Source organism: Equus asinus, chromosome 20 (genome assembly GCF_041296235.1).
Source record: "Equus asinus isolate D_3611 breed Donkey chromosome 20, EquAss-T2T_v2, whole genome shotgun sequence".
NCBI classification, from domain to species: Eukaryota; Metazoa; Chordata; class Mammalia; order Perissodactyla; family Equidae; genus Equus; species Equus asinus.
In genome coordinates, this window is record NC_091809.1 from 77,314,947 (window position 1) to 77,338,138 (window position 23,192).

Consider the following 23,192-nt stretch of genomic DNA (forward strand, 5'->3'; position numbering starts at 1 on the left):
AAGTCACAGATTAAGGTATTAAGTCCTCATTCGCAGAGAAATATGTGAACAATTAATGACAGACAGGTTCAATCGTATTATCTGAAAACTGATGCCTCCAACACTTTAATATTGAATAAAGACCATAGAAGTCTGCATATGGGACACTTTACTGGAGAATGAACTGGTAAACCGATGGTTCTTACTGGTTCTGTAAGAGACACGGAGGCTGAATACTGCTCCAAATTATATGCAAAGTTGGTAAACAGAAATAAAAGCTACATTTGTCCTAGTTACTGGGTACAGTAGGGACTGGAGCAGGGAGATACACTGTATATGGAATGTCCATTCGGTGAGCACCAACTACAGCCTGGCCCAAGAACAGGTTTGGATGCTTCAAAGATATACAAGACAAGGTTCCTGCCCTTAGATGCTAGAGACAAGTTCAAAATGTGTAAATAGACAACTTTAAAGCAATGTGAAAAGTGATAAGATCCAGGTATACATAGAGTAAACTTGTCATCAATAACTATATACATTTATTAAATATGATCGTTCCAATCTTAAGGAATTGAAATATGAACACCTGGTCTTTCCCATTAAGATGACAATATTATGGGGCCAGCCCCAGTAGCTGGGTTAAGTTCTATAGACACCACTTCAGTGGCTTGGGTTTGGTTCCCTGGTGTGGACCTACACCACTCGTCCATCAGTGACCATGCTGTGGCAGAGGCTCACATACAAAAAGAGGAAAATTAGCAACAGATGTTGGCTCAAGTGAATCTTCCTCAGCAAGAAAAAAAAAATTACAGTATTATAAGAATAATTAAATATGGACCGAAAATATTTATAATTTAAATTCAAAAGAATAAAATGCTCCAAGAAGGGTTCAGATGAAGAACCTTAAGAGGAGGCAGAAAATATTTTCTCTTTAGCATCATTGAGAGTTTTTTGCTATTAAGGAGGTTGAGGCATAGCTTATAGGGGGAGGTGGCAGTTGAGCTAAGTCTGCAAAGAGTGAGAGGATTTGTGGTAGTTGGAGAGTAGGGCAAGAGACTGAGGGGCGGCCAGATGGTAAGACAGAGGAGGACACATTTTAGGTAGGAGCATAGAAGCTGAATTGTTTGGAGCATATGTTAATTTGAACTATATATCGCCATTTTGATGGTCAAAAAGGGTCTAATTTGGACAATTTCATATGATTCAGCCTAATGTAAAATTTAACGTCTCTTTGGCGGCCATGAAGGTGGGTGACAAGAAGTGTGGAAGCCTTGCCCGTTTGTAGGTCTTCTCTGACTCTTCCTTCTGAGCATGCTCTAAGAGAGGGTGGAGTACCACAAAGCTCGAGGGCTTCCGAGTCAGAGAAACACAGATTTGAATCCTGTTCCTAACAATCCCCTCAGTCAAATCCCTTGTATCTCCTAAACTCAGTTGATGCGATTACAACATGAGAATCATAGTGCTATCTTCACAGTTTGTGGAGATTAAATGAGATAAACACATAGAAAGTTTCTAACATGGAAGAGGTCTTCAGAAAATGTTAGCACTGCAGAAGTTTGATCTTAATAGGGAAAGTTTTTGACAGACAAATTAAGCAAATCTCCAAGAAAACATCTGTAATGACTTCTCTTGCCCATTCCTTTTCTTCTCATCCCCCCAAGCCCTCCTGCATCCCCAGCAGCAGGCTCGCTCTCTGCCAGCCGTTTAGGGATTTCAAATGCCAGGGAGCCCGGCTGTTCCCATATGTTTGAATTGCTTCTTTTCTACTTAACCTTCTTGCCAGAAAATTAACAAGTGCAACTTCTTCCTTTAAGTTGCCAAGCATTTTGCACTTGGAACTGACTGTTATAAAATGTGCATGGATAATTATTGATCGTTCCTTTGGCATAGCCATCATTTATGCAATTATTTGTAGTGCACACATTAGCAATTCATTTTCTGTGGCAATTGTAGAAATAACTCATGAAGGTGAATAAGAACCGCCTGGGATTTTCATAACATTTTTCTTTCCAAGTTGTGCAATTATGTTCTACAAATGGGATTAGCGTTTGGGGAGGAGACAGATGCCTGCACCCTCAGTGCAACACAATCTAGAAAGTTTAACTTTGCTGTTTGTCATATTACTTTACAGTTAATAAGTCCTTACATATGCATGCTATTTTTCAGTATACAAAAGGCTTTCTCATGCATTACTTCATTAGAGGCCTCAAATTGCAAGGACAATTTAAAGGTCAGGAGAAGAGCTGACAATAATTCCATGTTGCACATAAGTTAACAAGGACTCAGCAACGTTGAATAGTTTGCTTAAAACGCAACATGCCTAGTAAGTAATTGAATCTTTATGCTAGAATGTTCTTTCACATGAAATATTCTTTCTTCATGCCCCCCAACTTTAGGTATACACATACATAGGTAACTGTCTATACACACTTAAATATGTAATATATAGAAGGAAAGATTCCCAGCTCAGAGCATTTTATTTTATCATTTCCTTCAGCCTCAGTTTAAGCAGAGTGTCTCTTGACAAGAAACAGGTAGCTGCCGTGTCGATGTGTTCATTCCTCATGTTCATAAGCAATGCTCAACCTTCATAGTTTGGCTGCTTTTCATGTTGGAGGCAGCCAGAGGATTATTGTATTTTAATGTTATGGAAGTTTACGAGGAGGTGGGACAAATATTGTTGATAGGCAAACATGTAATGTAAGCTCTGCGCTTTTTGGGTAACTTTGTTTGCCTCTTGTCATAGCTTCTTTCTTAGATTGTCTCCCTAATACCAGGGGACACAGCCCGAATTTGGCCAAAATCTTGTTCTTTGTTTCAGTCGGTCTTGGCTTCTTTTTGAACTATCATCCCAAGTTATGCCTAATCCATCCTTCCGTCTTTCCTTCATCAAAACTAACCTGAATACCGACACGTGATCTGCTCACCTTCGAGCCATTATCATTGACACTAGCAATCTTTACTTGCTGATGAAATCCAGGGATACGTTTTCCCAAATATCTACTAGGAATTCTACAGTAATCACTCTGGTTAAGACTTGTCAGGGTTTTTAGTGTCTGATTATTCTACCACCCACCTATTCTCAGGTTCCAAGCCAAGAAATTATCCTCATAAGGACAAAAGCCTGATGAGAAATGAAGTGCTACTGTTATTAGTCAAGTTCATTAGTACGTGAGCTTGTGTTTGGAAGGCTAAATGGAACTTTTCCTTCCTGGTCCCTTGAACCTAAAGGACTTGGGATATGGTACAGAGTCAAAGTCCACTTACCAATGATAATGACATTAGCAAACTGTTACTGAGAGCACTCTTTGGGCCAGGCACTTTTTGATCCACTTTACGTATATTAGCTCATTTAATCATCACAACAACGCTACCAGATGGTCACAATCAGCAGCAGGGCAAGCACTGGCAGGAAACTGAGCAAACCTATTTGCACGTGGAAGAAATTGGTGAGCACTAGTGTGGTTACACATAAAGGGAATCATTGTCTTGAGTGTGTTTACCCCAGGGGAAGAGAAGCTATAAGAAAGCCTACTGTCTCCAGATGCACTGAAGGAGGGAAGATGAGCAGAGCCAAGTCCTTGTAAGGCAACATAACCAGCTCCACTAATAAGAAATGACCTGTGGATATCTGAGACTCTGGTCAATAAAGTAACAACACTTAATCCCACGGTTGCTGGACAGATGTAAAGTAGCATGGCAAGAAGCAGGAGAACTCTCAAAGGACTCCTGAGGGTATAAAGAAAAAAAACATATTCCCTCTGTAGAAGTTTATTAGGCAATGTAGTTTGTGCTTCTAGGAGAAACCATATTACAATCTAAGTTTTTAATGTCCAGTTACAAGACTGCTAGCCCTTGTTTTGGACAGCTAACAGGGGAGCTATGTAGAGGCAGGAGCATGTTCCTGGTAGACTTCACAACTTTTATTTTCAATATATCCCTTGGGGGTGGGCAGGTCTCCTTTTCCTACAAACAAGGGACATGAAGACTTGAGAAGGTTGCACAACTACTCACTCAATCCCTGACTGTCTAAGCCTTGTCATGAAAGAGCATGGAGATAAAATAATGCAACTCTCCTCTTTCAGAAGGAAATAAATGAACTAGAATGCCTCCCTTTAAAAGAAGCCTCACCTTATGTAAAAAAAAAAAAAAATGAGGCAATAGCTTAGACAGTTATTTATCTCAATGTAATGCACTAAATCACCTCCAAAATATTTAAAATAGCCGGCGGCTTATAATGTTTTTTATCTGGTTATGTTAGCGAAGGTCTAAAGGCACAAGGCACAGTGAATTTTCCAGAGCCTGTTCTTTCTCTCAATATTCACCATTAATTGGTTTCCTGACACCAAGGTCCAAAACGATAAGGGCTCATTCTAAAAGATACGGATCTCTCTTTATTTACTTTAAAATATGAATCATAAGCTATAAATCTCTATGACTAACTTTGTTTATATGATTTATTCTCTTGTAGAAAGGAATGCAGTGTGGCTAACTTGGAAAAGAGTGATAGTTTAAAAGTTGTAGCTATCTTTACATTAGATGTAAATGAACTTAAATTTACCTAAAATTTATACTTTTCTTTCTAGAGCTAAATCCTTTCTATGATACACTAAGTACAACTTCTGGGGTTTGAAATAGCTATCACAATTGTTGCTTCCATGCTGTCGCCCCTTATAACAAATTCAGAAAAAAATTACAGTTTTTCTAACAGTTGCTGAGTCTAAGTACAATAGAAAGGTCAATTTCCTCAACAAATGTTCTAGCAGATCTTCAATTTGCCAGAACTAGTCAAGGAAAAAGCTTTAAAGAGGAGACATTTATCTATATTCTCCTCAGCGGCCTCTTTCTAAGTTATTTCTCCTCATCAAGGGATGTTAAACAATTCTTTTATTTCGTTCTTTCTACTTTTGCCTTCAGCAGAAGTTTAAAGGTTATTCACATAAGAGTATAAGCACCACAAAAGAAAATTTTATTAATTCTAAGATGCATTTTCCCAAATTTTATATCACCAAAATTTGTATATGTCTTAGAAACGAAGGCACATCACAGTTAAATTGGCAGTTTTGTTTTTCTTTCTTAATGTCACATAAAATAATGGTTCTTGTAACTTATGGCATGTTATGCTTGAAATATTATATCTACATAGTAGCGAACATTTCTGCACATGATGAAGTAAATTATAATATGTTAATAGGAAAACACTTAAACCCAAATGAAGAACTTTTACTTGCTATTTATCACTTGCTCGTTCATATATTCATTTCTTAGCAATCGTACACTCAGTGCATTCTAAGTCAATCTGTTAGGCCTTTGTTAAATATCAGAAATACCATGCAGTTCTGAGAAACTGCTATGCTTGGGGAGCCTACTACCTTGTAGGAGAGTTAGATACACAATTACAATAAACTGTCACAAACTCTTTTCAAAGGCTGTGGGAATAAGAGAGAGGAAGTTATTCTTTGAAACCCTCTACTAGTCTTTTCCTCTTGAAATCTTTCAATGGGGATGTTTACCTAAGTCTGACCCAGTGGTTTAGTAAGCTTCATTTTGTGGTATACACCTGGTAGAGGGGTGTTTCAGAAAAATATTTGAGTTGATTTGTAATCAAATATAAGCCAAACTTGCTACTATTTTTAGAAAAAAACCTATGCTTTAAAAGCTACACAATTTGCAAGTTGTACCATCTCTTTGCAAGTTGCTTCTATTTTTTCCTATTATTTTTGGAAGCAAGGTCGCTTGAGATTCACTTCATATTGCTCAACAAATCAGGGGGATATGGTGAAAATGGAAAATAAGTGAAATTATAATCAAGCATAGCATTTAGGGAATACTCTTGGTTTTTTTAATTCATTAATTAAAGACAGCTCACCTCTGAATTATAGTACTAGTCAGTTTGCCAAGATAGTTCATTAAAGTCCAAATCTTATTATATATTACATGCTTTATGCTTTTCACGCAAACTTATTATACTGCTCAGAGAAGGTGATCTCTGAAAGCACATTAGACTAATGTTCCTGAAACACTGGCTAATGTAAGTTTTATTGGATTGCTGTAACCAAAAAAGGTCACCTAATGATTTCTTCTGATAATGATTTACTGAAAGGAAAATAGAATTAATTAGTTATTGTTAAATGTTTAACCTTGAAATACCTTGTCAGTTGTTAAGATTTATAATGTCAAATTACCATAAATAGAAAACAGAAAATCAAACAATCTTTCAGCATTGTTCTTTCACCTGTTTGATCTCGAGTAGTTATAGTAATAATAGCTAACATTTGTTGAGCACTTACTATGTGCCAGTAGCATGCTGAGCACTTTAATTCATCACCACATTTTATTCCTGCAAATACTCCAGGAGGTTATTCTTGTCCTGATTTTCAGATGAAGAAGTTGGGAGTTGGAGAGATCAAGTAATTTAGCCAAATTCACCCAGCTATTTAGTGGCAAAGTCCAAGTTTGAGCCCAGGTGTCTGGCGACAGAGCTCTCCTGCTATCCTGTACGTTCCTCTTGATTCCTCAAGGGAGGTAATAATTTATGGGTGGAAATACTCATGGGATTTGGATTCCCCCCTTCTCCCAGTAACTTAAGTAATCTCTAAATCACAATTTGGAGCAGTGACATCACAAAAGGGGTCAAATTATTAAGACTTTGAAGTCAATGGAAGTAGTTCAAATCCCAACTTGACCACTTGCTGCCATGTGGCGTTGAACCAGTTGTTGAAGCTCTTCAGGCCTCATTTTCTCCTTCTGTAAATATGGATACCTAGCTGAGTCTTGTATGAAAATGAGAAAGCACCTGAAAATGCTTCTGAAAAGGCTTTAAGTCTACTCATTTGGAAGCTGAAAGGGGTTTATCTAGGGCCAGCAGTTTCCACATGCGTTATTATGGAGTAGGAGTGAGAGTTTGTGCCTTGAAAATTTAAAACCTCCCATTCACTTCTCTTCCTTGCTGAATATATGCATATACATATGTATATATTTATATGTTTGTATCAGGCATCATTTCCTGAGTAAATTTAAATTAGATTTATCTTTATTCAAAACCTATCAAAGAAGGTAAAACTCTATTCTGATCTCCAAAGATATTATAGATGACATCCTATTAGCTCTATTCAAACAGGATTTTATATTGAAGCAGGGATTTGAAGAGCTTGCGTATCTATACCTTGAAATCGCAGTGTCATCAGTAGCACATGTGGCCTTCTTCCTTCCTGCTTTAGATTGGGTTCCCTCAGAAAACAGATTAGGACCTGGAGATTTGTTTGAGCTGGGAAGGATTTTTGTTTGTCTGGATGGTGGAGCGGGGGTGAAGGTGTCTCATGAAGACCACATTTAAGGAGTAAGAGAAGGAGGACTGGTTGGATGGGGAAGTTGCAACAGATGCCTTAGCAAGTTCCAGGGAAAGCTCTGGAACTGGTCTGGCCATTAATAATAGACCAAAATCAAGGCAAGGAGACCTGTGATTTTAAACATCTCATCAACTAGTCAGTAGATTCAAACCACCTCCTTTAATCACACACACACACACTGAGGGGACATAACCTTGGTTGAGGCACCTCTCACTAGATAGCATGCAAGGTTAATGCTAGGGAGTTGGATTTATATGTATGCATATATATATATATACACATATATGTATGTGTGTGTACACATGCACACGTGCACATCCACATGTACCTATGCATTTGTGTTCCTTTCTCTTTCGGTGAGTTTTCTACAATAAAGATGCATATTAATAAATAGATAACTGTATAGGTTAAAGAGATTGTCCTAATGAGAGTGCATTCCTAGTTTTTGACAACTGCACGATTTTAATTTTAATATTTTAAATAAATAGCTTCTCTTTCAAGTATTTGTAATATTAAATTTGTTTTATTAATAAATTTACCTATATTTACAAAACATAGACAATCTAAGGTTAAGCTCATTTTACGTCTTTTTTCCATTGACCCTTCTATAGTATAAGTTCCTTTTCTTCTTGATTTTTATTTTAAATATGATGGAAAAAAATCTTTATCAGCTTTTTGAAAAATAACACATTTTCTGAGTGTATTAACTGATATAGGTTAATATATCTTTACTTTGTGCTATATTCATGAACCTTTGGAACATTATGTACACACAGACTCAACATCCTTTAAACTGTGTTCCATTGTTTTTTGGAATTTATTGTCACAGGGGATAATTGAATCAGAGTGACTACATATATTTTTAGATACTGTTTTAATGTTTGGATCTTTTTAAATCTTTATCAGGGAAATTCAACCTTTTTTTCCAAAATTCACTTTGGTATGGAATATTTCTATTTAATTTTGCCCAAAAGGTTAAATACAACCATATTCTTATTTCCTGAGAACTTTCTTCAATTTTGCCACTGTTAATTACATGATACCATTTTACTTATTTCTCCTGAAATCCTAAGATCTCAACATTTGATATTATTTTTCTGTCTTCTATATCTATTATCTTTCTTGTTACCTTAATCTTTGTCGCACTTTTCTTTCCTGTCCGTATTCTCAAGAGACTTCTCAGTCTGTTCTTTGCATTACTGGCTAGACATCCTTTAGCTTTAAATTGCCTTTCTTGCCACTGGTAATATAATTTTATATTTCATTCACTCTTTGTCAGATAAGTTTGATGCTGTTCACTATTTTTATAGAAGACTTTTAAAAGTACAAAAATATTGTCCTTTCATTTCAACTTCTTTTTAATCTCTGGTTTTCTTATCCTGTTTCAAAGCAGCAATGCAACTTTGCCTTCTATTGAAAATGTCTGCTTTTTTCTTAAAGTTTATGTTGATTTTCTTAGAATACATATCCTTTTAATTTTTTCTAAAAAATTTATTCTAAGGGTTTTTTTTTAAATATTTTTCTTCCAAATGAAACCAATGATAGAGATATGTAGATTTGAAGTTTTCCAACAAGGTCTGAGGATTACTCTTAAATCTTAAATCTTCTACCCAAATATTTTAATTCTGATGGAACCCTGTCTCGGTTTAACATCTGGAAGGCATTGGATATGTGCAGCTATCATAGAAATTCATCTGGTGTGCTCTGCTAGTCTATGGTGAAATCATCTCTCATTTCCTACTGCTTTCTTTTCTGTCATTCAAAACTACCACCATCACAACCACCGACAGTTTTCTGATTTTAATAAACCCTGAATCTCCAAGTTAATGGAGTACTAAATTAAAGAATCTCCTTTCCTTCTTTTCTGCAAGAGATGTTTAATCTGTTCTATCAAGCAAAGCACAAGTTGACCGCCATACTATCAAATTAATACCACCTGTTTCCTCATTTTGTCAATAGTTGTCAATCTTTTCTCCATTTGTCCTTTTATGTATCATCATAAGAAAATTAGTAAAAAGTTGAATTTGAAGTTGAAAGATGTGCCAACGGCTGCTGGTTAGTTGCCATTTTAAATTAGATGTAAAACAATTGCTTTTCTATCAACTGGCCTGAATCCTATAGTCACAGGTACCCACCAATTCTGGGAAGAAAATTGCTCTCCAAGATACATCAAGTGCATTAGAAAAGAGATTTCATGGGTAGAACACTGAAGTGGAAGGTAAGAGAACCATTTTTATATTGTGGGACTCACAGGTTGGTTTTCGCAAGTCATCTCTCGTTTTCGTGGCTCAATTTCTTATTTGCTTCACGAGTACACATTAGGCTCAGCTAAGCTGCATTCGTGTTCTAGCTGTCTGAACCTAGAAATTGTTTTTCCTTTTCTGTTTGCACTTAAGAAAGTTCAGGAAAAAAAGATGATATACTCCTTCATGTGTTAGATCTTCTCCAAATGCAGGTTGTAAAGAAAACCTACACAATGTTAATAGCTACTATCTGGTGAAGAGAGAATTATAAGTATTCTATCTTCTAACCAGGTCTCCTAGATATGATCATGTTACTAAGTTATGATCATAATAAATACAAATTATATTGAGAAGAACCACAAAAAACTTCATTTATTTATTTAAAGCTTCATTCTATAAGATGGTCTACTTAACTACTTATTAAATTAGCTAGATCTGCTCTTTTAAGAGAAAAATGTTTACACATGCCTTTTTCTTTTAATCATGTGTATAGCTTAAATCAGAGTCTCCTGTGACCATGATACCCAGTGACCCAACATTCATATATTCTCACTATAAATTTGAGTTGGAATAGCACAGCACACACTTGATTCACTTAATCATTCAAATATTTTTAAGTTCATACTGTGTCCCTGTCCAGTACTTGCCACCAAGGATACAGAGATGAAAAGACACCTCTGCTCTCAAGAAGTCCAAAGGCCAAAGAGAAAAATAGAAGACAAGTAAGATATCTATTACCTGGTGTGACGAGTTCAATGTAGGTAGCTAGGAAGGAGGGAAATTTGGCTAGAGTTTAAGGCAGGCTTTCTATATTTGATGATGTTACCTGCATCATGAACTGTGAGGAGGAAGTGTAAAGATAAAGTGAGCTGGTAGGTTGAGTGAAGGCCATTCAAGGTAAAGGGAGTAACACAGGCATGATATAGGGTGGCACATTGGGAGAGCCACGAATAGTTTAGGATAGAACACAGGAAGAGTGGAAAGATAAGTCAAGACTGTGTGTACCATTTCAAAGATTTAGAATTTTCTTTTAACAGAAATGGAGAACAAATAAATGCTTTTTATTGAAAACATAGTTCAGATTTGCATGAAAACAAAGTCTGGTCATTCAAAACTCTTCAGATTAATCTATGAGATCCAATTTTTATACACATAGAAAATTGTTCCTAGTCTCTTAGCCAGAGATTCCATACCCACTTTAACAGCAGACTATGCAGCAGATATGTGGACAGACGTGCAGGTGCCGATGCCTCGATGTAATGCCAACCTTTTCCTAGAAAGATCATATTCTGACTTCATGAAGGTTCCTTACAAAAAGGAAATGTATAGACTCCTGAATCATTTTGCTTTTTCCTGAGCTTCTCAAAGGTGAGAATTGTGTTTGACACATATTTTTCATCCCCCAAACTACCGCATTTCCTTCTTCATGGTGACTAACGAATATTTGAATGTATGAATGACTAAAAAAAACATAAAATACAAGAAGAATCATATAGAATTCTATAGGAAGTTAGTTTCAGCAATTTGCTTTTGTCTTTCATTCTATTTCATATTTACTAAAAATCTCTGTCCCTTCTGTTAGCACAGCATTTGTTTTTGTCACATGGTTTATCAATGGTGCTAATGAGCTGCTAATTAGCTGCCAATTCTTGTGCGATTTAGAAAGAAAAGGCAGAAAAGGACTGTTCAGAGGAATACACCTCAATGATTTTGCCTACTTGTTTTACATGTCTATGGTCTGTAGTACAGAAATGTTATACATAAAGTTATCACAGGCTCACTGAGTATGGCTGTGAATAGATTATGACTTCATTAAAAATTATTAGTGTAGTGTCATAGAATTATTCTTTCTCTTTTATAAAGGCAGGATTTTAGTGAAGGAGGTCCTAGGTTCGCAGAGCATCAGTTAACATAATGGGAAAAATATACGCATCTCCATACACAACATTGGACCCACCGTCATGGGTTTGAATCTTAGTTTTGCTTTTACTAATTGTGTGATGTTAGTCTAGTTTCAAATTTCTGATCTCATCTGTCAAATGGAAATAATGCTTGCCTCTGAGGTGTTTTGGTCTTGATAAAATAGAGGTAAATAGGTAAAACATTAGCAGGGTCCCTCCATATGGAAAGTTCTTAAAAATACTGGCTTTTTGACTTCCATTTCTGTAACTATGAGTTATGTTTTCTTTAATCATGTACTCAATTTCATGATTTATCCCATGTGTTATTGCACAAGCATGGCTTGTGTTTTTCTCATGATGATTCCCTCAAATAAAGTTTAGGTTACATCTGCATATTCCCAGATTTTTCCTAAATCTTATGGCCGAATTTATCCCATTTCTTTCATGAAGTTCTGCCATACTAAAGGTGTCCACTTTTTGCAATTAAAGCATGTGTCACCCAACTTAGCTCTTTAATGCACACTCCTTGTAATTTAATGATTTACTCTACTACAGTCTTAAATAAACGTTAAATTCTTGAGGTGAGAGACCAATTCAATTGGTCTCTTCTCCTCTTCCCAGATTGCTGCATAGTTTTAAATCACTTAAAGAATAGCGATTATTTATTTAGAGTACTCTTTGAAATCAAAGTAGACTGAGGCATGGATACTAAACCTTATAAAATACTCCATTTGTCAGTCTGCATTTCCAAGCCCCTTTCATTCCGACTGGGTTATTTGACTGTTTTGGCGAATGAACTAAGGACTGAGTGTTGTGTGTCACTTTTGGCTTGAGGCAGTGACATACCCCAATTTGGATTTTCAGTCTCTCCCTTCCCCAACCTTGATAATTAAAAAGGCTTCAAGTTCCAGATGGTATAGCTACAATGCGGTAGAAACTCAGTCTGGTTCCCTTAGTGACTACACGGACTAGATCTTCTATTCTCATTCTCTCCATCTCTCCTAACCCTCCAAGGACATGTGCTGTGAACGATCCAGAGATATTTATTGTATTAAGCCACTGGGCCTTGGGGTTTAATTTGTTTCTCCATCATAACTTAGTCTATCCACATTGATACCTTCCTAAAACATACCTTTCTTCCAGGAAAAAATTACTCCTCTACCATTTCTGACACGTATTTGGGTAAAAAACTAACAACCTAGTATTTATTAAACAGTAAATATTTTGATAAACTAATACATGAACAAGTGAGCAGATCTATGTCCAAAAATAATCTTTATGTTATTACTAAAGAATGGGAGGGTTTTTTTGTTTTTTTTCTTAAATTTCCAAAAGAATTTTAGTATTTATTGTAGTATTTTCCACACTCAGCTCACCATAACAATCACTTGGGATATTTCTTAAAAGATACAGTATCTTGGGTCTCATGCTGGACTAAATAATTACAATTTCCAGAGGAGACACTAGAGAATATGATTTTCTAAAAGGCACCTCAGGTTAATCTTATGGTAGGAAAGTTTGAAAAACATTGTTCTCCTGTGGGGTGGAGGGTGAGGGTTGAGATTTGATGACTGAGTTGTTAAAACAAAAGCACTTCGTGAACCAGTCTATAAAGACAGCACTAACTGTGGTGTAAAAGTTGAGTTAAAGGGGACCCTCTCCGATCAGTAAGTTCCTGAAACCCTTGGTATGAAAAATACTATGACGCCACATGACAAGCATAGAAATAATGTTTTAAAGTTTAAAATGCACTTTCAGATATATTCGCTCATTTCAGACTATCTCTCTATGGTTAAATAATATTGTCTTCAGTCTGGACTTGAGGAAACCTAGGCTCTGATAGACTAGGTTTGGCTTCAAGTTCACGCAGCTGAAAGGGCTTTCTAATAAAATGATGTTTTCATAGAAAACTAAGGATAAGCAGGCTTTGAGGTGATAAACAGGGCAGGATGTTGGGAACAAAGTTACCCTAGTGTTAAAATATCTTTGCCTGTGATCTTGGAAATATTAGGGACTAGTCAGTCCTACTCCTTTCCCAAGTCTGGACATTGCCTTTGTGTTGATCAAGGCTAAGAGTTCTTCGGGTGGTGAGTGAGAATTGCTAACATATCCCGCAGGCCGTTTATAAAGTGGTGAAGAACATGAGCTCTAGAGACAGACTGTGTGAGTTCAACTTCTGATTCCATCCCTTAGCTGTTCTGTGGCTTTGGCATTGTTGCTTCACCTCTCTGTGCCTCAGTATCATTGTGTAAAATGGTGATAATAATCAAACCTATATCCTTAGGTTGCAGTGAGGATTAATTGGGTGATAAATGTAAAGCACTCAGAAGAGTAACTGACATGCAGTAAATATTTGGTAAGAGTTGGTTCTTTCAGGGTTGGAGCCATTAATTAGCTCTGGCAAACTTTTCTATCTGACTGGGAAACAAGAGACCCAGCTATTTTTGTACACTACAGTCTCATCCCTAATGCCTCGCTCACAGCAGCTGACTAAAGTCTGCTGAATTATGATGAACCATGAAAGATATAATTTTCAAACTTTACTGTCCATCAGAATCAGCTGGAGGCCTTGCTTAAACTCAGATTGCTGGGCTTCACCCCAGAATTCCTGATTCTGCAAGTCTAGGTGATGCTGATGCTGCTGATTTGGGGCCACACTTTGGAGAGTAATGGGCAATCAATTCAGACGATGGAAGGTCTTGGAAAGAAATTTAAGGAATCTGGGCTTTCTATTGAGGAGTTAGGTAATGACAGAGGTGAAGAATTAAATGAACACTACAATTATATCAGTATTTTCTTAAACGGTAACTATAGGTTTGATTTTGGTTTCCAGATTCTTAATGACATTTTCTGAGCTTCTCTGTTATCTTTTACCTTCTCAGACAAGTATTATCCTAATTTGTCATCTTTCTAAGACCCTGTATCACTATTGCGTGATTTGGTGTTTCTCCATCCTTAGGACGATTCTTAAATTTTAGTGAGAATAAACATCACCTGAGTAGTTGTTAAAGGCGGATTCCTAGCCCTTGCCGGCACGTCTGACTCAGTAGGTCTGGCCGAGAGCCCAGGACCCTTCCTTTTCTAGTGCACCCACTGTGATTTGAGTCAGGTGATCTGTGAACAACATGTGACAAGCACTTGCCTTTTTTTTTTGCTCAAAATCCACCTGCTATTGAAGCAAAACTAATTTGCATGTTTTTCATTTTTAAAATGTAATTTTTTTAAATTTATAGGCGACCTTTCAGTCCAATTTGTTACAATCTGCTTGGTCTACTTCTTTTTCCAATTTCAGCATTTAGTATAAGGCATTTATAGAAAAGTGACTTGAAAGCAATTTAACCACAAGCTTAGCCAAATTAATTTAGGGAGAGTTTAGTAAACAGTCTTTGCTTTCTGTACTTAAGTGATCAATTTCAACACCTGCTTTTCTTTCCAGATGGAGCTAATTAACATTAAAATTATTGCCTATAGCAGCGACTTTTTGATAATTCACAGCCCTCCAGCTGCATCCAGATTCCTACATTTCTGAAAATTAAAACAATGATAATCTCTATGAAAAGCAAACTTATCATTCAACTATTTGAAGATATGCACATAGGTAAGATCTTGGAGGAGAGAGAACTAATGTGTGTAAAGTGAATACTTGTTGCCCAGGTATTGCCACATGTAAGATCTAGCATGATCCTCACAGCAGTCTCATGAGTGCTCTTGTTCCACTACCTATTTTACAGCCAAAGAAGCGGAAAGTTAGAGAAGTTTTGTAGCTTTTCGGATGTTCCATCATTAAGTGGTAGAGCCAGGATGTAAACCTCTGTTTAGCCAAAGATCATGATCTTTCCACTCTACTGGGGTTGGTTTGCAAACTGGCCACTGTACAAGGAGGGCAAGGCGAGATGGAAGAAGGAGACAGGCCACTCCAGATTGGTAGGTGGCAGTTTTAATAAGTGAGGGAACTTACAGATGACGCTTGTCTTGAGCCGCCACAAGACAAGTTGAACTGCGCACCCACTCACCCACCAGAATCTTGAAAGTTTATATAGAGGCCTTAATAGGGTTCAGGCACGTACACAGTCCAGATGGTCTCAACACCTTTCCCTTTCAAGGCTGTGCCCTTGAAATGGCTCGAGCTATGGGAACAGTGGGCAGAACATACATTCCAAGGACAGAGGAGAGTGTGAGGGAGCCTCTGATTGCCAGGCTCCAGCTCGCAATTCAACCAGCAGCCATGTGCTCTCCATGACCCCCTCCAACAGCTTGGCTTAGACTCAGATGAAGGCTAGAAATTTTAACAAGAAATTCCTTGGGAGGGTGAGGTACAATGTTTGGTTTGAGGTAGTTTATATAGAGAGGAATATTAATTTTAAATATTACAAATGAGGCACACATATACATGCATTTAAAATGCACATGAGGGGCCAGCCTGGTGGCTAGTGATCGGGTTTGCATGCTTTGGCAGCCTGGGGTTCACTCGTTCAGATGCCGGGCGGGTGCAGACCTACACACCACTTATCAAGCCATGCTGCGGCAGCATCCCACATATAAAGTAGAGGAAGATAGGCACAGATGTTCACTCAGGGCCAATCTTCCTCAGCAAAAAAGAGGAGGATTGGCAGTGGATGTTAGCTCAGGATTAATCTTCCTCAAAAAAATAAAAGAGAAAGTAAAAAGAATGTCTGTGAAACCCTAGTGTAGTGTGGTGACAGTTAAATATTCCATAAGCATAGTTTACTAGGTGCTTCGAGAACTTATGCGACAGAGGTTGAGGGGAGATTAAAGACAGGAGAAAGATAAAATGATCATGCCAATGGAGGTTAAGTGCAACAATGAGATATAGAGAAGGTACTGTGAGTTCAAAAAGGAAAGGGGGAATTCAGTTTAGGAAATGGTTATTTTAGGGATAAACAGTTGCTGTTGATACTTCTGACTACATTTTTCCATAATCCTTATCTTAATGAGACGTTTTAATGACTTGGAAATATTTTTTTTTTATAACACTGCTTTATGAGTAAGTTTGGGGCAGCTATTCCTTCAGCATGTTCTTTCCCACTGAATCTCATGGTAGCAATCTCATTCATTTAAATGTTCTAACCCAAGAGGTGTAAAAAGATGATGACCAGAATGACTAGGACAGTTCGAAACATTGTCCCTCATCTTCTTGTGAAAGATCCTAGGCCTGCCTTAGAGAAAGTGGTGGCTTCTTTCTGTAAAGAATTATTTGGTGACTGGAACTATTGGGAAGCATAGTTAAAATGCTATTCTAAGGGAGACATCTGATATAGAGAGAGAAATATATAGATACATGTGTATACACACAAATACACATGTACACGTGCACACAGTCAATTCTCATTATTTGCAGTAGTTATATTCTGTAAAGTTATCATAAACACTAAACTAGCAAATACTAAATCACTGCTCCTGGGAGAAATACAGGGTTAGGTTCTTGTGAACCTCTGGCAGCAACATTTTTGTCAACTTACATGACCTTGTTTTATGTGTGAAGACACCTTGTTATATGTTGTTGAATTGTTAACATTGACCTTGCAGTCAACAGCACTATAACTCAATGTTGAACAGAGCTCATCCAACACGTGTATTTTCTCCAGAAGGCACACCATATCCTTCTTGTGCTTGGAACACTTGACAGCCCTTAGCACCATACTTGGGGGACATTTTAAACAGTAAAGTTACCACTAAAAAGCATAAAAATGAGAAAAACTTGGTGCTAAGTAGACCATGTCAAGAACACACATTTCCAGTAGGAAAGTTGAAATAGACAGCAGAGCATCACCTTGCTTGACCTCAGCTGGAAACACGCACCACACCCCCACTCCGGGGTGACTCAACTGCGCTTGTCTACAAATGACTGTGGAAGTATCACAAATATTGATTTTGGGGTCACAAATATATTTTAGCTAGTACACAAAGTAGTAAATACAGAATCCACAAATAATGAAGATACACACACGCTGTCTTCATCACTTAAAAATTATTTAAAATATAGTAATAGCCCCAGTGACAGCAATATACGTCTCCCCCATGCACCATAAAATGTTTTATCTTCTTTGAGGCATATTTCATTTAGAAAGAATTTGCTTAAAGCAGCTCATTTCCCCATTGTATTTACAATGAATAAAGACGGATCTCTGATATAGTCAAGGATATTGCTCAAACTCACCAGCTCTAGCTTGTGATCCTATTTGAAGCTTTCTAGCACTTACCAAACCCTCTAAGGTCCTCGGTAACTTAAAGGGAGGAGTTAAGTGACTCTTGAGATGGCTTAATGTAAAATTTGCATTCTGTGTTGAAGAATTTGACCTGTGTCTTAACTCCCTATCTGCTCTCAGCATTAAAATATTAAAAGCTATAAAGCAAAAGGAGGTGATTCAGTGGACAGATAGTGTTCGTTTTCAGTAGGTGGGAGTTGGGAAGTGTTATTTGATTTTTGTTTTGTTTTCATCAAAATTCTAAGAAAATAGCCTAGGATTATTTAAGACCTACTGCTTCACTGCTGTGTGAGGAAGTGTCCTCAAACTCAGTGACTGAACCCACCAACTCCTTATTCTTACCCATGTGTCTTCGGGTTGGTGGGGGTTCCTCTGAGCTCACTGGGCAGCTCTGCTTCAGGGTGAGGTAGGGAGGCTGCTCTGCTTCCTGCTGCAGGTCACAGGGTCAGTGGAAGTGGCTTCGCCCCACCTGCTGCTCATCCTCTGGTCAATCCAGTCATTCTTTGAGTATAAAAGTAAAGTTATTAGGACAAGCTGGCCATTCAAAGTGGAAAATACCCACTTGGAGTGTAAGTGGGTAGGTAGGTGTGTGGGTGGGGGTAGGTGTTCCCTGAATATTGAAATGCCCTTTGAGGTCTACCACATTGAACCACTTTCAAAAATTCAAAAATTAATAAGTAACAGTTATAACTCTAAAATATTGCCAAGAATTCTTGTTACTAACCCCTTCTGTCACAAATATAATTGTTTCTTTTCTGCATTATCTGTTGCCCAGTTTTGAGTTGATCCTGTATTGCCAAAAATGAGAGTATGAAAAGCTGAGTGTATTGGCAATTCAGTCTGTTCCCTTTTTCTAGCAAAATTACATTTTGATTAACCAATGATCAAATAATGAAACTCTTGCAGTGACCCCTTCACTGCTGCCTTCCAGACTGACAGCAGACCTTTCTCTGGATGTTTCTAGACTCATCTTTTCAACTCATTTCCCAAGGATTGTAAAGCCCGTCAGATGACTCTCTCTGGCTAACTCCAATCTGTTATTTTTCCTCATTTCATTTGAATACCTTGATCAACAAGCAAAAGTTAGGTCCCAGGAATCTTGCTATCATTTAGCATAATGTTTTTAAAGCATAAATAAGAATCAACAAATAATTGTCTTCACTCTTTTAAAAACATGAGATTTCCTATTTACTATCACATTTTTAGATATCTACCTTATATGTTCGATATATTAAAAATATACTATTCAAAATTTAGTATATAAAATATAGTATATAAAATTTACTATAAATATTAAAAATACTTACTCTGAATCTTGTATTCATTCTACAAGTGAGAACCCCACAGGTTTTTGTAGGATGATTTTAAATCACGTAGTTTATTCTGAAGCTAAGGGCTCTAATTAATCCTTGTGATTCGCTATATTTCATTGTCTGCCGAGTGTTAGCATTCATCTTTCTGAGTTGGAATCCTCAGTGTGTTTTGCCAGGAGTCAGCAAACGGTGGCCTGGGGCCAAATCCTTGCCAGCTGGCTGGTTTTGTCAATAAAGTTTAATTGGAGCACAGCCATACCTATTGGTTTACATACGTAGAGTTGAGTAGTTTAGAAAGTGACTGCACATCTATAAAGCCTAAAATATTCACTGTCTCTAGTGAAGAAGTTTGCCCATCCCCGTGTGATGAGAAAAAGCTGCAATAAATATGACCGTCTCTGTTTTTATCACGTCTGGTTAGACAACAAGTAAGGAGGCATACACTGTGACTAGAACTGCTTTTATCCTGAATTCATTTTAACCCTAGTCGATGCCTTTAAAGAACTTACTGAATTTATTTCTTTCCATAAACTTTTAAGATGAGTTTGTACAGATTTGCCTACCTATGGAGAATCTATGGTCATTATTTTCATTGAAATGCCTTTTGTCTAAACACCATGTGTTTAAATAGTAGCTGTGTTAACAGAGCTCTAACAATATGATTTCTAACTTTAATATGGAATACTCTGTTTTTATATTTTTACTTTTATATTTTAATTAATTTTTTTTTTATTCTTTCAGTGTCAATTTTGTTTGGACATCGGTGCTAAGATGTAAACTGACTGGTAAGTGACAGTACATTTCTTAAAATGATGCATTTTTTAAAAGTAGATATTCTGTAACTCTGGTCCTCAAAGCTAGAAACCAAGAACTATGACTTGTGGAGACTGAATATTCTGTTCTCTTCCTGCAGATGAGATACCTAGAGAAATATTTTTTTTCTATTTATCTCTCACTGAATGATATGAAAGGTGAAACAATATGCAAAGTGGCAAAAGATAATTGAATTAAAAAATTTGGAGAACATCTGATGTTTGTGTTGTCATAAGTTATATTTTAAAGGAAAACCAGGGTCCATATGAATATAGGAAAAGAGGGAAAATAGGGAAACTAACTTGGGAGAAACTATGGATTGTTAATTTCTATAAAATAATGTAATCTGCTTAGATTTTATATTTTGTAAATTTCCTCACACTCCATGAAAAATATGGAACATCTCTGAAATTTTCTTCTCATATATACCTTAGAAATATGAAAATGAACGATTCTTTCTCATTCTGGATTTTGAACGGGATGAAGTATTTAGTTTCTTTTATGCATGAAAGCAATGAACTCTTGTCAGAAAATGTTAGGTTTCCCAATATTGTAGCTTACACATTTAAAATAATCAGTTTACTAGAACTTATTAATTACGTCATGGAGTTAATTTCAAACTAAGTGTTTTTTGAGAGTTGATTTAAGAATTTTCACGGCAGATGGTGTTTTCTGTTGTTATTTGTGTAACATTCAAGTTGAAATAACCGTAATTGTGAAGTCATAGGTTTTTTCATAAACCAAGGGAAATCTAGTTTCTTTCCTAATAAATAATTTAGATGTTCTGTGGATCTATGCTCCTTATGGATCTATGTAGCAGCTGAAAAGCAGTACCGACAGGAAGAATTTCTTTCTTGACTTAAGTGTATAATAAATCAGATTGGTTCTTCAAGAGGAATTGTTGATGCTTGTGTGTCTGTATTCCTTCACTGAATAATTCAAGATACCTAGGGAGAGTCATTGGCAATACAATTACATGTAATTTTTAATTATGACAGAAATTAGAATTTATATTTATGCCTACAAGTAATATTTTTCTTTTAGACAGACATCTCAGCAATACGTTTTTAATAATCTCCTTTGAGAATACAAGAGGAAATATTACTATAGGAGTTTAAATAGAATACTGCTTATTCTATACCACCTTACCTGCTTGTTACCGTTTATAATAAAGTTGGTTTGTCCCCATAGCATTTCTTTCTTAAGTATTCATTTTGCAAGTGAGACAATGCTGTCTGATATCACCACAGGCAAATATGATAATGTTGAGCAATTATAACCTAGATTCTAAGCGTTGGTTGAGAACATGCTGAAATAAAAGAGTTATGAGTTTTTAAAATGGCTTGTGACAGCTTAGAAAAATTAGATATTTTTGTATGAACATATTATCTCCAAAGTGGAAAGTTTGAGTGTCCGATGATATATCTGGTTGTTTAGCATATTTTAATGTTAGTGGTATTTTTAAAATAAAGTCTATGAGACATGTTGAGGCATATTTCTTGAAAATATTTGACACAGGTGTTTGTTACCTTGACCAGGCACTATATGCATGACAGTCATATTAGAGAGAACCATAATCTAGGAGACTGCAGAAAAATGCTGTAAAGGATCTCTTGAAATTTAGTCTGGGAAGAGCTAGTCATCAACTAGCTATGTTGGTGAAACTGAGCAGCCATTTAATGGGTCCGAAGAAGCAGCTTTGGGATTTGATTCCTTCACCTCTCACTTCTCAAAAAGACAACCTTTTTTAGTGCCTATTTCTGGATTTCATTTGACACCATATTAAAGAATTTGTAAGGAATATGTAAATGAATATGTTAACTCAGGAGAAAAATAATGGCTTAGTTGTGGTACTGAACTGGAAACGTGAGAAACTGCCTGACATGTATGATTCAAATACTTCATATGGATGAAAGAGTGCATTTAGCTTTTATAGGTAAGCAGCTATTTCCCAAGCAGTTATAACATGATGAATTCAAATGTTAAGAATTACTATATCAAAGGCTTGCTCCTGGGTATAAAATTAATCCCTCTTGCAAGGTAAGAATTTCTAATGAGTTTGGATACATAAACCAGAAAATTATTTGTCTAAAGGAATTTGTTAAAATTTCCAAACTCTTACTAAAATTCATTTTCTTGATAATGCCATGTATCACTGAAAAGTCCAAAAGAATATATGAATTCACTAAACTAATCAGCACTGTTTCAGGTTTACATTTGTCATTAAAAATTATGACTTAAGGCATAATTTGGATGTTGACACCTATTATAAACATGTAAAAGTTTATTTGTAGGTGACATTTTGTAGCTGTATAATCTCTCATGGCTGTAAGGTCTATGAAAGCGGAGACTGGTTTACTGCTGAATCCTGAGGGAACAGAAAGTGCTTGGAATATAACATACCTTAATAGATATTTGTTGATTTAATAAACTAATTTGCTATATTTTTGAGGATGAGACTCTGGGTAAATGGAGAGTATTACTGTTATTATTAATTATAATATATGCGAAATACCATCCTTGGTTTTGATAAAGGAACAGTATTGCATATGCTTAAGAGCAAGGACTCTGGATTCAGAATTTCTGGTTGAGAATTCTGCTAATACAAAGTCTATGACCTTGTGCCTCTCTGTCACATTTTCGTCATCTCAAAGGACTGAATGAGTGAATCCTTGTAACGTGCTTAGAAATCTTTCTATCACACAGTCAACATTGTATAGTTATTAGTGATTATTTGTATTGTTTTCATTGTTGCTGTTCTTAAAAATCAGACATGTCTTCTATGCTTAAGGGGTTCATATTCTAGTAGGAGAGACAGCTATAAACAAAACTAGCTCTACTATAAAGTATGATACATTTCAGAAACTTGAAATGGAAAGAATACCAGGCACTCTTAATGAGTGAGAATTTGGAATTCTTTCATGAATGAGGTAGCTTGTTAGCCTGGCCCTGAATGACTTCACATTATTGTGAAATTTCTCTGTACATTTCAGCATCAAAAAATAGCAAGGACAGTGTTCTGGGGAAGATGAACAGAAGAACTAAAGAGGCTTGAAGAATCAACAAAGAGCATTAGCCTTCAATGGCTTTTAAACATTAATTAATTTACGAAAAAATATCTTGTTTTAAAAAATCATTTTATGCCACTTTCTGCTAACATTTATCTTTTAACTTTGCTTTCAAGGCCATTCAATGTCAAGGCCCAACTCACTTCTCCAAACTTATCTTTCAAGATTCTCCCTCTACCAGTCTAATTTCATTTTATGCTCTACCCATTTCTTTCCTTTCTTTTTCTGAACACCCCTGTAGTTTTGTATATTTTCCCTCTACCTCCAAGGCTTTCATACCTATGCCTGCACAGGACAAA

The 23,192-nt window shown here is 36.4% G+C and overlaps 2 long non-coding RNA genes across 2 annotated transcripts in view; one reads left to right on the forward strand and one right to left on the reverse strand.

Moving 5' to 3' along the window:
• The window catches only part of LOC139041228 (uncharacterized), a 31,595-nt gene extending 12,449 nt beyond the window's left edge, over positions 1-19,146 (reverse strand). Inside the window, exons 1-2 of the long non-coding RNA XR_011496057.1 lie at positions 19,007-19,146; positions 18,042-18,200 (exon numbers count right to left, since the gene is read on the reverse strand). This is a non-coding gene — a long non-coding RNA (uncharacterized lncRNA). The remainder of the gene's footprint in view (positions 1-18,041; positions 18,201-19,006) is intronic.
• LOC123279065 (uncharacterized) overlaps positions 1-23,192 on the forward strand; it is a 1,363,420-nt gene that overhangs the window by 318,213 nt on the left and 1,022,015 nt on the right. The window contains exon 2 of the long non-coding RNA XR_006516888.2: positions 19,754-19,797. This is a non-coding gene — a long non-coding RNA (uncharacterized lncRNA). The remainder of the gene's footprint in view (positions 1-19,753; positions 19,798-23,192) is intronic.